Raw genomic sequence first — 18,383 nt, forward strand, 5'->3', positions numbered from 1 at the left:
TCGGAGCACCCCCTAAACAAGCTCCAGAGACGGGCGTGAGCCGCGGGTATCAGCGCTGACACCGGAGACAGGTAGGAGACGCTAAGGCTGCTGCAGCCGCCAAGAAGCCTGTGTGCAAGCACAGGTCACTATCCACACCTCCCCTCCCAGGAGCCTGTGCAGCCCGCCACTGCCAAGGTCCTGAGATCCAGGGACAACTTCCCGGGGAGAACACACGGCGCCTCAGATTGTTGCAACGTCACGCTGGCCTCTGCCGCCACAGGCTCGCCCCGCATTCCGTACCCCTCCCTCTCCTCCGGCCTGAGTGAGCCAGAGCCCCCACGTTAGCTGCTCCTTTAACCCCGTCCTGTCTGAGCGAAGAACAGATGCCCTCAGGCGACCTACACGCAGAGGCGTGTCCAAATCCAAAGCTGAACCCTGGGAGCTGTGCAAACAAAGAAGAGAAAGGGAAATTTCTCCCATCAGCCTCAGGAGCAGCGGATTAAATCTCCACAGTCAACCTGATGTACCCTGCATCTGTGGAATAACTGAATAGACAATGAATCATCCCAAAATTGAGGCTGTGGACTTTGGGAGCAACTGTAGACTTGGGGTTTGCTTTCTGCATCTAATTTGTTACTGGTTTTATGTTCATCATAGTTTAGTATTTAGAGATTATTATCATTGGCAGATTTGTTTATTGATTTGGTTGCTCTCTTCCTTTTTATATATGTATTTTTTTCCTTTTTCTCTTTTTGTGAGTGTGTATGTGTATGCTTCTTTGTGTGATTTTGTCTGTATAGCTTTCATTTTACCATTTGTCCTAGGGATCTGTCTGACCGATTTCTTTTCTTTTCTTTTTTTTTTTAACTATAGTTTTTAACACTTGTTATCATTGGTGGATTTGTTTTTTGGTTTGGTTGCTCTGTTCTTTCTTCCTATTTTTTTCTTTTTTTATTACTTTTAATTATTTTTTAATTTTTAATAATTTTTTTTATTTTAATAACTTTATTGTATTATTTTATTTCTTCTTTCTTTCTCTCTTTTTGTCTCCCTTTTCTTCTGAGCCATGTGGCTGACAGGGTCTTGGTGCTCTGGCCAGGTGTTAGGGCTGTACCTCAGGTGGCAGAGCCAAGTTCAGGACATTGGTCCACCAGAGACCTCCCAGCTCCACGTAACATCAAACAGCGAAAGCTCTCCCAGGGATCTCAGTCTCAACACTAAGACCCAGATCCACTCAATGACCAGCAAGCTACAATGCTTGACACCCTATGCCAAACAGCTAGCAAGACAGGAACATAACCCCACCCATTAGTAGAGAGGCTGCCTAAAATCATAATAACGTCATAGAAACCTCAAAACACACCACCGGATGCAGTCCTGCCCACAATAAAGACAGGATCCAGCCTCATCCACCAGAACACAGGCACCAGTCCCCTCCACCAGGAAGCCTACACAACCCACTGAACCAAACTTAGCCACTGGGGGCAGACACCAAAAACAATGGGAACTACGAACCTGCAGCCTGCGAAAAGGAGACCCCAAACACAGTAAGTTAAGCAAAATGAGAAGACAGAGAAACACACAGCAGATGAAGGAGCAAGGTAAAAACCCACCAGACCAAACATATGAAGAGGAAATAGACAGTCTACCTGAAAAAGAATTCAGAATAATGATAGTACAGATGATCCAAAATCTTGGAAAGAGAATGGAGAAAATATAAGAGACGTTTAACAAGGACCTAGAAGAACTAAAGAGCAAACACACAATAATGAACAACACAATAAATGATATTAAAAATTCTCTAGAAGGAATCACTAGCAGAATAACTGAGGCAGAAAAATGAATGTGACCTGGAATATAAAATAGTGGAAATAACTACCACAGAGCAGAAAAAAGAAAAAAGAATGAAAAGAATTGAGGACAAGCTCAGAGACTCCTGGGAAAACATTAAACATACCAACATTCAAATTATAGGGGTCCCAGAAGAAGAAGAGAGAAAGAAAGGGACTGAGAAAATATTTGAAGAGATTATAGTTGAAAACTTCCCTAATATGGGAAAGGAAATAGTCGATCAAGTTGAGGAACTGCAGAGAGTCCCATAGAGGATAAATCCAAGGAGAAACATGCCAAGACACATATTAATCAAACAATCAAAAATTACATACAAAGAAAAAATATTAAAAGCAGCAAAGGAAAAACAACAAATAACACACAAGGGAATCCCCATAAGGTTAACAGCTGCTCTTTCAGCAGAAACTCTGCAAGCCAAGAGGGAGTGGCAGGACATATTTAAAGTGATGAAAGGGAAAAACCTACAACCAAGATTACTCTACCCTGCAAGGATCTCATTCAGATTCAACGGAGAAATTAAAACCTTTACAGACAAGCGAAAGCTAAGAGAATTCAACACCACCGAAACAGTTTTACACAAATGCTACAGCAACTTCTCTAGGCAGGAAACACAAGAGAAGGAATAGACCTACAATTACAAACCCAAAATAATTAAGAAAATGGTAATAGGAACATACATATCGATAATTACTTTAAATGTAAATGCATTAAATGCTCCACCAGAAGACATAGCCTGGCTGAATGGATACAAAAACAAAGCCCATATATATGCTGTTTACAAGAGACCCACTTCAGACTGAGGGACACATACAGAGAGAAAGTGAGGGGATGGAAAAAGTTATTCCATGCAAAGGGAAATCAAAAGAAAGCTGGAGTAGCAATACTCTGACAAAATAGACTTTAAAATAAAGACTATTGCAACAGACAAAGGAGGACACTACATAATGATCAAGAGATCAATTCAAGAAGAAGATATGAAAATTGTAAATATTTATGCTCCCAACATAGGAGCACCTCAATACATAAGGCAAATGCTAACAGCCATAAAAGGGGAAATCAACAGTAACACAATAATAGTAGGGAACTTTAACACCCCACTTTTACCAATGGGCAGATCATTCAAAATGAAAATAAATAAGGAAACACGAGCTTTAAATGATACATTAAACAAGATGGACTTAATTGATATTTATAGGACATTCCATCCAAAAACAACAGAATACACTTTCTTCTCAAGTGCTCGTGGAACATTCTTCAGGACAGATCATATCTTGGGTCACAAATCAAGCCTTGGTAAATTCAAGAAAATTGAAATCGTATCAAGTATCTTTTCCAACCACAATGCTATGAGACTACATTTCAATTACAGGAAAAAATCTGTAAAAAAATACAAACACATGGAGGCTAAACAATATACTACTTAATAACCAACAGATCACTGAAGAAATCAAAGAGGAAATAAAAAAATACCTAGAAACAAATGACAATGAAAACACAGTGACCCAAAACCTGTGGGATGCAGCAAAAGCAGTTCTAAGAGGGACATTTACAGCAATACCTCAAGAAACAAGAAAAATCTCAAATAAACAATCTAACCTTACACCTAAAGGAACTAGAGAAACAAGAACAAACAAAATCCAAGGTTACTAGAAGGAAAGAAATCATAAAGCTCAGATCAGAAATAAATGAAATAGAAACAAAGAAAACAATAACAAAGATCAATAAAACTAAAAGCTGGTTCTTTGAGAAGACACACAAAATTGATAAACAATTAGCCAGACTCATCAAGAAAAAAAGGGAGAAGACTCAAATCAATAGAAGTAGAAATGAAAAAGGAGAGGTAACAACTGACACTGCAGAAATACAAAGGATCATGAGGGAGTACTGCAAGCAACTATATGCCAATAAAATGGACAACCATGAAGAAATGGATAAATTCTTAGAAAAGCACAACCTTCACAGACTGAACCAGGAAGAAATAGAAAATATAAACAGACCAATCACAAGCACTGAAATTGAGACTGTAATTAAAAATCTTCCAACACACAAAAGCCCAGGACCAGATGGCTTCACAGGCAAATTCTATCAAACATTTAGAGAAGAGCTAGCACCTATCCTTCTCAAACTCTTCTGAAATATAGCAGAGGGAGGAAAACTCCCAAACTCATTCTACGAGGCCACCATCACCCTGATACCAAAAGCAGACAAAGATGTCACAAAGAAAGAAAACTACAGGCCAATATCACTGATGAACATAGATGCAAAAATCCTCAAAAAAATACTAGCAAACAGAATCCAACAGCACATTAAAAGGATCATACACCATGATCAAGTGGGGTTTATTCCAGAATGCAAGGATTCTTCAATATATGCAAATCAATCAATGTGATACACCACAGTAACAAGTTGAAGGAGAAAAAACATGATCATCTCAATAGATGCAGAAAAAGCTTTTGACAAAATTCAACACACATTTATTATAAAAACCCTCCAGAAAGTAGGCATAGAGGGAACTTACCTCAACATAATAAAGGCCATATATGGCAAACCCACAGCCAACATTGTTCTCAGTGGTGAAAAACTGAAAGCATTTCCTCTAAGATCAGGAACAAGATAAGGTTGCCCAATCTCACCATTATTATTCAACATAGTTTTGGAAGTTTTAGCCACAGCAATCAGAGAAGAAAAAGAAATAAAAGGAATCCAAATCGGAATATAAGAAGTAAAACTGTCACTGTTTGCAGATGACATGATACTATACATAGAGAATCCTAAAAATGCTACCAGAAAACTACTAGAGCTAATCAATGAATTTGTTAAGGTAGCAGGATACAAAATTAATGCACAGAAATCTCTTGCATTCCTATACACTAATGATGAAAAATCTGAAAGAGAAATTAAGGAAACACTCCCATTTACCATTGCAACAAAAGAATCAAATACCTAGGAATAAGCCTAACTAAGGAGACAAAAGACCTGTATGCAGAAAATTATAAGACACATTGAAAGAAATTAATGATGATACAAAGAGATGGAGAGCTATAACATGTTCTTGGATTGGAAGAAACAACACTGTGAAAATGCCTATACTACCCAAAGCAATCTACAGATTCAATGCAATCCCTATCAAACTACCACTGGCATTTTTCACAGAACTAGAACAAAAAATTTCACAATTTGTATGGAAACGCAAAAGACCCCGAATAGCCTAAGCAATCTTCAGAAAGAAAAATGGAGCTGGAAGAATCAGGCTCCCAGATCAGACTGTACTACAAAGCTATAGTAATGAAGAAAGTAAGGTACTGGCACAAAAACAGCAATATAGATCAATGGAACAGGATAGAAAACCCAGAGATAAACCCACGCACATATGGTCACCTTATCTTTGATAAAGGAGGCAAGAATATACAGTGGAGAAAAGACAGCCTTTTCAATAAGTGGTGCTGGGAAAACTGGACAGCCACATGTAGAAAATGAAATCAGAACACTCCCTAACACCATACACAAAAATAAGCTCAAAATGGATTCAAGACCTAAATGTAAAGCCAGACACTATAAATCTCTTAGAGGAAAACATAGGCAGAACACTCCATTACATAATTCACAGCAAATCCTTTTTGACCCACCTCCTAGAGAAATGGAAATAAAAACAAAAATAAACAAATGGGACCTAATGAAACTTAACAGCTTTTGCACAGCAAAGGAAACCATAAACAAGACGAAAAGACAACCCTCAAAATGGGAGAAAGTATTTGCAGCAAACGAAGCAACTGACAAAGGATTGATCTCCAAAATATTTAAGCAGCTCATGCAGCTCAATTTCAAAAAAACGAACAACCCAATCCAAAAATGGGCAGAAGACCTAAATAGACATTTCTCCAAAGAAGATGTACAGATTGCCAGCAAACACAGGAAAGGATGCTCAACATCACAGTAATCATTAGAGAAATGCAAATCAAAACCACAATGAGGTATCACCTCACACCAGTCAGAATGGCCATCATCAAAAAATTTACAAAAAAATGCTGAAGAGGGTGTGGAGAAAAGGGAGCCCGCTTGCACTCTTGGTGGGAATGTAAATTGATACAGCCGCTATGGAGAACAGTATGGAGGTTCCTTAGAAAACTAAAAATAGAACTACTATACGACCCATCAATCCCACTACTGGGCATATACCCTGAGAAATCTATAATTCAAAAAGAGTCATGTACCACAGTGTTCATTGCAGCTCTATTTACAATAGGCAGAACATGGGAGCAACCTAAGTGTCCATTGACAGATAAATGGATAAAGGAGATGTGGCACATATATACAATGGAATATTACTCAGCCATAAAAAGAAACAAAATTGAGTTATTGTAGTGAGGTGACTGGACCTAGAGACTGTCATACAGAGTGAAGTAAGCCAGAAAGAGAAAAACAAATACTGTATGCTAACACATATGTATAGAATCCAAAGGGGGAAAAAAATGGTTCTGAAGAACCTAGGGGCAGGACAGGAATAAAGATGCAGATGTAGAGAATGGACGTGAGGACATGGAGAGGGGGAAGGGTAAGCTGGGACAAAGTTAGAGAGTGTTATGGACATATATTCACTACCAAATGTAAAATAGATAGCTAGTGGGAAGCAGCCGCAAAGCAAAGGGAGATCAGCTTGGTGCTTTGTGACCACCTAGAGGGGTAGGATAGGGAGGGTGGGAGGGAGACGCAAGAGGGAGGAGATATGGGGATATACGTATATGTATAGCTGATTCACTTTGTTATAAAGCAGAAACTAACACACCATTGTAAAACAATTATACTTCAATAAAGACGTTAAGAAAAAAAAGGCCAAAACATTTAGAATCAACACTTTAGAGTTAAAAGAATAATTTTACTGTTCTTGCTGCCATTGTTTTGCCATTTTTTAATAAAATAGTCACAAATGTTTTTCATGAATTCTGAACATAGTAAAAACTTTTTTTATTTTACTTATTGTCATCAACACATAGATGTAGAACTTTTAGAGCCATATTTTTTAGTTATTCAGAAAGATTCTCAGTGGATGTCCATGGATAGCAGTCTCTGCTCCTACCCTGAACCTTTCCTCCGAGCCTTCATTTGCGCTTATATAAATCAACAGATATAGGCTTCCGGGAAGATGGCGGAAGAGTAAGACTTGGAAATCACCTTCCTCCCCACAGATACACCAGAAATACATCTACACGTGGAACAACTCCTACAGAACACCTACTGAACGCTGGCAGAAGACCTCAGACCTCCCAAAAGGCAAGAAACCCCCCACGTACCTGGGTAGGGCAAAAGAAAAAAGAATAAACAGAGACAAAAGGATAGGGATGGGACCCGCACCAGTGGGAGGGAGCTGTGAAGGAGGAAATGTTCCCACACACTAGGAAGCCCCTTCGTGGGCGGAGACTGTGGGTGGCGGAGGGGGAAAGCTTCGGAGCCGCGGAGGAGAGCACAGCACAGTAACAGGGGTGCGGAGGGCAAAGCGGGGAGATTCCCGCACAGAGTATCAGGGCCAACCGGCACTCACCAGCCCGAGACGCTTGTCTGCTCACCCGCCGGGGCGGGCGGGGCTGAGAGTTGAGGCTCGGGCATGGGTCGGAGAGCCGGGAGAGGACTGGGGTTGGCGGCGTGAACACAGCCTGCAGGGGGTTAGTGCACCACGGCTAGCCGGGAGGGAGTCCGGGGAAAAGTCTGGACCTGCTGAAGAGGCAAGAGACGTTTTCTTCCCTCTTTATTTCCTGGTGCGTGAGGAGAGGGGATTAAGACTGCTGCTTAAAGGAGCTCCAGAGACGGGCGCGAGCCGCGACTAAAAGCGCGGACCCCAGAGACAGGCATGAGACGCTAAGGCTGCTGCAGCCGCCACCAAGAAGCCTGTGTGCGAGCACAGGTCACTATCCACACCCCCCTTCCGGGGAGCCTGTGCAGCCTGCCACTGCCAGGGTCCCGGGATCCAGGGACAACTTCCCCGGGAGAACGCACGGGGCGCCTCAGGCTGGTGCAACGTCACGCCGGCCTCTGCCGCCGCAGGCTCGCCGCGCACTCCGTGCCCCTCCCTCCCCCCGGCCTGAGTGAGCCAGAGGCCCCGAAGCAGCTGCTCCTTTAACCCCGTCCTGTCTGAGCTAAGAACAGACGCCCTCCGGCAACCTATACGCAGAGGCGGAGCCAAATCCAAAGCTGAGCCCCTAGGAGCTATGAGAACAAAGAAGAGAAAGGGAAATCTCTCCCAGCAGCCTCAGAAGCAGCGGATTAAAGCTCCACAATTAATTTGATGTACCCTGCATCTGTGGAATACATGAATAGACAACGAATCATCCCAAATTAAGGAGGTGGACCTTGAGAGCAAGATTTATGATTTTTTTCCCCTTTTCCTCCTTTTGTGAGTGTGTATGTGTATGCTTCTGTGTGAGATTTTGTCTGTATAGCTTTGCTTCCACCATTTGTCCTAGGGTTCTATCCTTCCTTTTTTTTAAAATTTTTTTAATAATTATTTTTTATTTTAATAACTTTATTTTATTTTACTTTATCTTCTTTCTTTCTTTCTTTCTTTCTATCTTTCCTTCCTTCCCTCCTTCCTTCCTTCCTTCCTTCCTCTCTCCCTCCCTCCCTCCCTCCATCCCTCCCTCCCTCCATCCCTCCCTCCCTCCTTTCTTTCTTTCTACTTATACTAATTCTTTCTTTCTACTTTTTCTCCCTTTTATTCTGAGCCATGTGGATGAAAGGCTCTTGGTGCTGCAGCCAGGAGTCAGTGCTGTGCCTCTGAGGTGGGAGAGCCAACTTCAGGACACTGGTCCACAAGAGACCTCTGAGCTCCACATAATATCAAACGGCAGAAATCTCCCAGATATCTCCATCTCAACACCAACACCCAGCTTCACTCAACGACCAGCAAGCTACAGTGCTGGACACCCTATGCCAAACAACTAGCAAGACAGGAACACAACCCCCCCCCCATTAGCAGAGAGGCTGTCTAAAATCATAATAAGTCCACAGACACCCCAAAACACACCACCAGACGTGGACCTGCCCACCAGAGAGACAAGATCCAGCCTCATCCACCAGAACACAGGCACTAGGCCCCTTCACCAGGAAGCCTACACAGCCCACTGAACCAACCTTAGCCACTGGGGACAGACACCAAAAACAGCGGGAACTACGAACCTGCAGCCTGCAAAAAGGAGACCCCAAACACAGTAAGATAAGCAAAATGAGAAGACAGAAAAACACACAGCAGATGAAGGAGCAAAATAAAAACCCACCAGACCTAACAAATGAAGAGAAAATAGGCAGTCTACCTGTAAAAGAATTCAGAATAATGATAGTAAAGATGATTCAAAATCTGGGAAATAGAATGGACAAAATGCAAGAAACATTTAACAAGGACCTAGAAGAACTAAAGATGAAAAAAACAATGATGAACAACACAATAAATGAAATTAAAAATACTCTAGATGAGATCAATAGCAGAATAACTGAGGCAGAAGAACGGATAAGTGACCTGGAAGATAAAATAGTGGACATAACTACTGCAGAGCAGAATAAAAAACAAAGAATGAAAAGAACTGAGGACAGTCTCAGAGACCTCTGGGACAGCATTAAATGCACCAACATTCGAATTATAGGAGTTCCAGAAGAAGAAGAGACAAAGAAAGGGACTGAGACAATATTTGAAGAGATTATAGTTGAAAACTTCCCTAATATGGGAAAGGAAATAGTTAATCAAGTCCAGTAAGCACAGAGAGTCCCATACAGGATAAATTCAAGGAGAAATAAGCCAAGACACATATTAATCAAACTGTCAAAAATTAAATACAAAGAAAACATTAAAAGCAGCAAGGGAAAAACAACAAATAACACACAAGGGAATCCCCATAAGGTTAACAGCTGATCTTTCAGCAGAAACTCTGCAAGCCAGAAGGGAGTGGCAGGGCATATTTAAAGTGAGGAAGGAGAAAAACCTGCAACCAAGATTACTCTACCCAGCAAGGATCTCATTCAGATTTGATGGAGAAATTAAAACCTTTACAGACAAGCAAAAGCTGAGAGAGTTCAGCACCACCAAACCAGCTTTACAACAACTGCTAAAGGAACTTCTCTAGGCAAGAAACACAAGAGAAGGAAAAGACCTACAATAACGAACCCAAAACAGTTAAGAAAATGGGAATAGGAACATACATATCGTTAATTACCTTAAATGTAAACGGACTAAATACTCCCACCAAAAGACACAGATTGGCTGAATGGACACAAAAACAAGACCCATATATTTGCTGCCTACAAGAGACCCACTTCAGACCTAGAGATGCATACAGACTGACAGTGAGGGGATGGAAAAAGATATTCCATGAAAATGGAAAACAAAAGAAAGCTGGAGTAGCAATTCTCATATCAGACAAAATAGACTTTAAAATAAAGATTATTAGAAGAGACAAAGAAGGACACTACATAAGGATCAAGGGATCGATCCAAGAAGAAGATATAACAATTGTAAATATTTATGCACCCAACATAGGAGCACCTCAATATATAAGGCAAATACTAACAGCCATGAAAGGGGAAATCAACAGTAACACATTCATAGTAGGGGACTTTAACACCCCACTTTCACCAATGGACAGATCGTCCAAAATGAAAATAAATAAGGAAACAGAAGCTTTAAATGATACATTAAACAAGATGTACTTAATTGATATTTATAGGACATTCCATCCAAAAACAACAGAATACACATTTTTCTCAAGTGCTCATGGAACATTCTCCAGGATAGATCATATCTTGGGTCACAAGTCAAGCCTTGGTAAATTTAAGAAAATTGAAATTGTTTCAAGTATCTTTTCTGACCACAACGCTATGAGACTTGATATCAATTACAGGAAAAGATCTGTAAAAAATAAAAACACGTGGAGGCTAAACAATACACTACTTAATAACGAAGTGATCAACGAAAAACGGAGCTGGAGGAATCAGGCCCCCTGACTTCAGACTATACTACAAAGCTACAGTAATCAAGACAGTATGGTACTGGCACAAAAACAGAAAGATAGATCAATAGAAAGCCCAGAGATAAACCCACACACATATGGTTACCTTATCTTTGATAAAGGAGGCAGGAATGTATAGTGGAGAAAGGACAGCCTCTTCAGTAAGTGGTGCTGGGAAAACTGGACAGGTACATGTAAAAGTATGAGATTAGATCACTCCCTAACACCATACACAAAAATAAGCTCAAAATGGATTAAAGACCTAAATGGAAGGCCAGAAACTATCAAACTCTTAGAGGAAAACATAGGCAGAACATTCTGTGACATAAATCACAGCAAGATCCTTTTTGACCCACCTCCTAGAGAAATGGAAATAAAAACAAAAATAAACAAATACGACCTAATGAAACTTCAAAGCTTTTGCACAGCAAAGGAAACCATAAACAAGACCAAAAGACAACCCTCAGAATGGGAGAAAATATTTGCAAATGAAGCAACTGACAAAGGATTAAACTCCAAAATTTAGAAGCAGCTTATGCAGCTCAATAGCAAAACACAAACAACCCAATCCAAAAATGGGCAGAAGACCTAAATAGACATTTCTCCAAAGAAGATATACAGATTGCCAAGAAACACATGAAAGGATGTTCAACATCACTAATCATTAGAGAAATGCGAATCAAAACTACAATGAGATATCATCTCACACCAGTCAGAATGGGCATCATCAAAAAATCTAGAAACAATAAATGCTGGAGAGGGTGTGGAGAAAAGGGAATACTGTTGCACTGTTGGTGGGAATGTGAATTGTTACAGCCACTATGGAGAACAGTATGGAGGTTCCTTAAAAAACTACAAATAGAACTACCATATGACCCAGCAATCCCACTACTGGGCATATACCCTGAGAAAGCCATAATTCAAAAAGGGTCATGTACCAAAATGTTCATTGCAGCTCTATTTACAGTAACCCGGAGTTGGAAACAACCTAAGCGTCCATCATGGGATGAATGGATAAAGAAGATGTGGCACATATATACAATGGAATATTACTCAGCCATAAAAAGAAACGAAATTGAGCTGTTTGTAATGAGGTGGATGGACCTAGAGTCTGTCATACAGAGTGAAGTAAGTAAGAAAGAGAAAGACAAATACTGTATGCTAACACATATATATGGAATTTAAGAAGAAAAAAATGTCATGAAGAACCTAGGGGTAAGAAAGGAATAAAGACACAGACCTACTAGAGAATGGACTTGGGGATATGGGGAGGGGGAAGGGTAAGCTGTGACAAAGCGAGAGAGAGGCATGGACATATATACACTGCCAAACGTAAGGTAGATAGCTAGTGGGAAGCAGCCGCATAGCACAGGGAGATCAGCTCGGTGCTTTGTGACCGCCTGGAGTGGTGGGATAGGGAGGGTGGGAGGGAGGGAGATGCAAGAGGGAAGAGTTATGGGAATATATGTATATGTATAACTGATTCACTTTGTTATAAAGCAGAAACTAACACACCATTGTAAAGCAATTATACTCCAATAAAGAGGTAAAAAAAATCAACAGTTATAATCATACATTCTATATTTCATAATTTCAAAACCCTTCTGCTTCCACAGTCTCATTTATCTCAATGATAATTTTGTAAGATTAGTATAAAACCTGCATTTTATAAGAGTAGAGGTTGAGACTCAGGGCCATCAAGAGACTTGTCAGAATAAAAAGTGAAGTGAGAGCTCAGATCTTTTAAACCTAGTTTGTTCTTTCCGCTCTAGTTTTTATTTTTTCTAGTTTTCATTTTTCACTCTAATGGGAGCTTGGTATATTCCAGCTGTTGTCAAAAACAGAAGTTTACTCTTCTCTCCTCCACCCCACAGCCATATATATAGTCACGTTCTTTTCCAGCCCCCGTCTCCAAAAGTGAATACAGAAAATGCACAATTTAAGTAAGTGCAAACACAGTTGTGCCCGGAAGCCCTGTAAACCTGAATGCCATAAGGTTGCGTGATTTTGTCAACTTAGATTCACAAGGCTTCTTTGTAAGATAAAAAGTAAACCCCGCATCTCATGATTAAGAATTCTCATAGATTAATGACCCTTTATTAGCAAATAATGCTGATAGAATGTCTTTTCCCTATCACAGTGTTCCAGAGTACAGCATCTAACTTCTCCAGCCTTGCCTTGGATCATCCCTAAATTAGATGCCAGCCTCAGGATGCCCCAACTCCTCTAGAGGAGCTGACATCAAACCCACTCTGAGGAGAACATAACCCCCTGCAACCCTTCGGCTCCACATCAGCATCAGAGACATTACTGGGATGAATCCCTCAAACACCCGCTCTCCAGGTAAGGCGCCTGCCAGGTAAGACAACAAGGCACAATTTGGCAATAGCATTTGCTCATGCACTTTGCCCATCTTTATGCCTTTTGAAGCTCACCTTTTACATTTTATGCTGACCAAACACTCTCTGAGTTGTTAACCATGGAGAAATAGCAGAAAGGATTTGAATTTCCCTGTATCTTGGCGTTAACCTCTCACCACCAGATGGCAGGTGAGCACCGGGATGTGAAACTACTGCTGGCACAATTTGAGGCCAATTGTTCTTTGGGGTCAAAACACAGAAATCCAGACAAGCAAGTAGAGAACTTCCAAAGAATAGGAGTGCTTAACTGTGCTGATTCAGCCCTCGAGTGGAAAGTGTGAGGCTTGCCAAGTCTGCTGAGTGTACATCAGCTCAGGGAAGTGACAGTAATTGGTGTCCCATACTGCGAAGGCTTCAGACCCAGCGGTTCAAGCAGCGCACACGGAACTCATTAACCAAGTCCTCCGCGGTGTCTTTACTCAAACTGTGGTTCATGCTTGTTAAGAAATGCAGAATCCCAGGACAGCTATACCAGAATCTTCGTGTTTAACAGGCTCTCTGGGTGATTGTTTTCCATCTTAAGTTTGAGAAAAGAACGTGAAGGGTGCAGGCTCCTCAGTAAATGCTTTCAAAGCTAGGGCTCGGGGTGGGGAGGCTCATGAGGATCCTGGGTTGCACTGGGAATTGCAGAACACTCACTCCAGACCTCCTCGAAGGTATGATCTACTCGATAGCATTTCCCTCTGGAACAAGAAGGCAGATGTAGAGCTATGAGTCATCTCTTTGCCCTGGCACCTTCCCCCGCCTTTTCACTTTCCTCAGGAATACAAACTTCATGAGCTATTTAACCCTTAAGATATTTTAAAACTGATCATGATTCAATAGGTACTTTGTGATTAAAACATTGAGCTGAAATTAGTTCTACATTTTAAATGGGATCTTAGGAACATGTTTTGTGATTGAAGATATCCTGAGAAAGCCTCGGCCATCAGGGATAATGCAGTACCGATGTCCTGTGCATCAGGAGGATTTTTGTGTGCGTCAGAGATTAGCACTCCAGCCACATACTAGCTCTGAAGCTGGTTTCTGGGCTACAAAGTCAATCTGTCTGACCCCAGATATGAGTAAAAGGCTTAAATTCTACGGTCACCAACTTGAGTGAGAAGAAAAGTAATTCCTGATCTGCCTCCAGAAAAATACTGTTGGGGTAAATTCACTTTAAAATTAGTCATTTATCAGGATTACTAATTCAATCAAGTCCAAATTTTAACTCTAATTCTAATTTTATTTTACTATCTAAATTATCTAATTTAAATCTAATTGTAATTATGGAAAGGGGTGCAAGTCTAAGAAGGACAAGTCCATTCAGATTATCGAGCACATACCCATGGCAGGGAGGGAGAGATACCTTCCCCTTTTGTTGTTCTGTAGCACCTGTGCTATGGCATGCTGGCTCCTGCAGGTAACACTGTAGTCACCTGTACAGTGGGCGGGAGTCAGCTCCCTCCTAAAGGTCCACACACCTCCCTCTAATGTGTATCTCCTCAATCTACACCTTTTGCTTGGCCAGATGGCCTCTGGAGAGGGTCAGCAACTCACCCTCCAAGCTTAGTCCTCCTAGAGCTTGAATTTTTAGTATTATTCCAAGGCAGGAAGACAATCAGTTTGATCTCTTATACCCATTTTGAGTCTGTCCTGTTTTGTGATAAGAGCAGCATCTTAAAATGATATAATGTAGACTATGACTCCTCAATCTCTGTGGAAGTCTTCTTCACATCTGTCAATGCAGTTTGAGATACATATGAAGACATGAGATGGCAAGGGATAACCTAGGGAAGGAGATAAGAATGAGTATTAATATTTGATTATTCCTTCCCATTTCATCTTGCCACACATGCCTGTGCCCACAGAGGGTGAATCATAAGATCACCTTAAGTTCATTTATTTCAACACAGTTCCTCTCAGAACCTGTCCACAAGGAAGTGGTTAATGTTACCACCTTCCCCCAGACAGTAAGTAAGAGATTTCTGGAATTCCCCTGTAGTGGTAGAAACCTTGTGGGAAACACTGAGTAAAATGTATTTGACAAGTAGCAAAAGCATAGCCATAGAGCAAAGATCAGCTGTAGCCAAGTGTTGGGGTGATTTGAATGCATAACTAAAAAGGGGCAGGCTGAAGGAGTTTTTCAGGGTGATGGAATATTAATTCTGGTGATGAATACACAGCTCTATAAATGTGCTGAAACTTATAAAACCATGCACCAAAAATTTATCTCTTGCAATTTACCCTGACCCCTCTCTTTCTTGCACTGGCAAAGCCTCTCTTTCTACTGGATGATACCTATCAACAGATAAAAATGTTAAAGCATCCCCCATCTTTTAAAACCAGTCAAAAACAGCAACAAAAAGTAACTTCATCACCCTATATTTCCTTTCATCTATGGCCTCATTTTTCTCTACAATAAATTTGGAAAGAACTTCAAAAGAATTACATTTGAAAGAATTGTCAAAATCATGGTTTCAACCTTCTCTCCTCTTATTCTCTCTTGAACCCACTGTTCATACTTTCGTTTCCATGAATCTGCTAAAAATTAGAAATTTCCCTTGCCAAGGTGTTGCCAAACCCAAAGGCCAGTTTCAATCCTCAGCTACTCAGTTTGTTAAGAGCATTTGCCTGGCGGATCCTCCTAGAAATATTTCCAAAATTTGGCTTCCAGATTATTTACTCTCATGATGCTGACTTCTCCTTTTCATTTGCCTTTGCTGGATCCTCTTCAGTTTCTCATCCTCTAAATGTAGAGTGCCCCTGGGCTTTGTCCTCACATCTTCTCATCTCCCCTCATTTCTGTGGTAATCTCATTCAACACCATGATTGTAAATCCCATCACTTACAATTCCAAATATTCCAATGCCTGAGCTACCCTCTCAACTCCAAATTTGTGTATACAACTATCTACTCAATCTCACCAGTCAGATGTCTAATTGCCAATTCAACTTTACCATAAACTCTTGGATTCTTAACAGTAACCTCTTAAATGTTCTCTCTGCTTTCCTGCTTGCCTGATCACAGTCTCATTTCAACATAATATCTAGAGGTCTTTTTAAAACATAACTCAATCGTGTCACTCTTCTGCTTAAAACCTTTCAATGGTTTTCTGTTGTTATGAACTCAATGTTTGTGTCCCCCTGAAAAATCCATATGTTGAAATCCTAACCCCCAATGTAATAGTATTAGGAGGTGAGGCCTCTGGGAGGTGATTAGGTGATGAGGGAGGAACCCTCATGAATGGAATTAGTGCTCTTAAAAAAGAGACCCCAGAGAGCTCTCTTACCCTCTCTGCCATGTGAGAATACAATGAAAATGGCATCTGCCACCTAAAAGGGGGCTGTCATCAGAACCCAACAATGCTGGCACCCTGATCTCAAATTTCCAGCCTCCAGAACTCTAAAAACTAAATCTTTGTAGTTTATAAGCCATCCAGTCTATGATATTCTGTCAGAGCAGCCTGAACTGCCTAAGCCACTTGTTCAGAGTAAAAGCTAAAGTCCATGCTATGACCTAAAAGTTCCACAGGCTCTGGCTCCAACAATCTCTCTGACCTCATCTCCCTTTTTCTCATTAGACTCAGGTCACACTGTATTCATAGGTATTCCTCGAGAACACCAAGTATGTTCCCAGCCCAGGGCTGCCACATTTACTTTCTTTCACCAGAAAAGCTCTTCTCTTAGATGACCTCATGGCTGGCCCATTCATTTATTTCAATTCTCTGCTCCAGGTCCTTTTCTTTAGAAAAGGACCATTTATCTAACCATTTATCTAAGGTAGCCTACCTTCCCCCATCCTACTCCATGTGTCCCTCTCCCCTTCCCCAAATGAATTTTCTCCATAGAACCTATCACTCCCAAACATATTATTTGTTTGTTTATTGGCTGTCATTCTACCCATTTCTCCCTCATTCCCACATGCCACCACCACTAGAATGAATGAACCATAGGAGCAAAGAATTTTATTCACTGCAGTAGCCCCAGTGCTCAATTAACTGACTAATTACATAACATTGACACTGAAGTAGAAGGTTCACGAAGATTGAAAACTGGTGGCCGTATATGTGTTTTTAATATTTTAAAAATACACAGCTATAATTAAAATGTTGACAAAGTTATCAACATATAAACATTAGGATTTCACATCAATATTTGGTTTTATAGCATCTATTGAAAAATTAGAAATTGCCAATTTTAGGTGATACGTGGTACATTCTAGGCATTGTTGTTTTTGCTTTACAGCTGTTCCAAAGAATGACTGCATTTAATCATAAAACATCTCACTGATGAGTTACTGTAGCTGAAACACAGAAGGATAAGAACTTTTCTAGTCTTCTATCTAGTTACCTGGGAGCTAGGATTCAAACTATTCCAACTCAGATAAGCACACCTTCACAGATCCTGCCTATATCCTCTCTGAAGGCAGCATTCCTGAAAGGCTATACACACAGTTGGAGCAAGCATTCCATTACTTTGCCGTCTCCAACCAATTCTCTCCTTTACATCACCTGCTTTAGCCCTGTATCCATTCACCAGAGTTTATAATCCTTATCAGATGAAATAATCAAATGTGAATCAACAATCATTTGAATGTCCATTTACATACAGTCGCTAAGGCAGGTCCTAAATGTGATAAAATGTGAGTAAAATACAATTCTTGTTTTTACAGGGCTTATAATTTTTTTTTTACTGAGCACACATACATAGAATATAACTTATATATGGTAAAAAGCACTCATGAAAAAAGGAATAAACTGATATGCTGCAATAAAGTTCAATGTAATGAAAATTTTATTATCACTAACTAGTCATGAGGCAGGAATTTCATTTTTCACAGCTATATTCAAAGCATCTACATGATACCTGGTACATTGTAGGTGCTCGACACATACTTTTGAAATATGTGAATATTATACAAGAAGTCACATCTCCTTCCTAATTCAGTTTAACTACCAATTTCTCTTTTTAGCATTAACTACCCCCCATTTCATATGTTTAATGGGAAAGCACTATTAAAGATAAACTGAGGGAAATTTTTAAATTTAAGGGTATATTTGAGCAAAAATATATTTTTTTAATTTATTTTTTGAAGTATAGTTGATTTATAATGTGCTAATTTCTACTGTACAGCAAAGTGATCCACTTATACATATATATGC

The sequence above is a fragment of the Monodon monoceros genome, unplaced genomic scaffold, assembly GCF_005190385.1.
Source record: "Monodon monoceros isolate NGI ecotype Baffin Bay Population unplaced genomic scaffold, NGI_Narwhal_1 Super_Scaffold_12, whole genome shotgun sequence".
Taxonomy (NCBI): Eukaryota; Metazoa; Chordata; class Mammalia; order Artiodactyla; family Monodontidae; genus Monodon; species Monodon monoceros.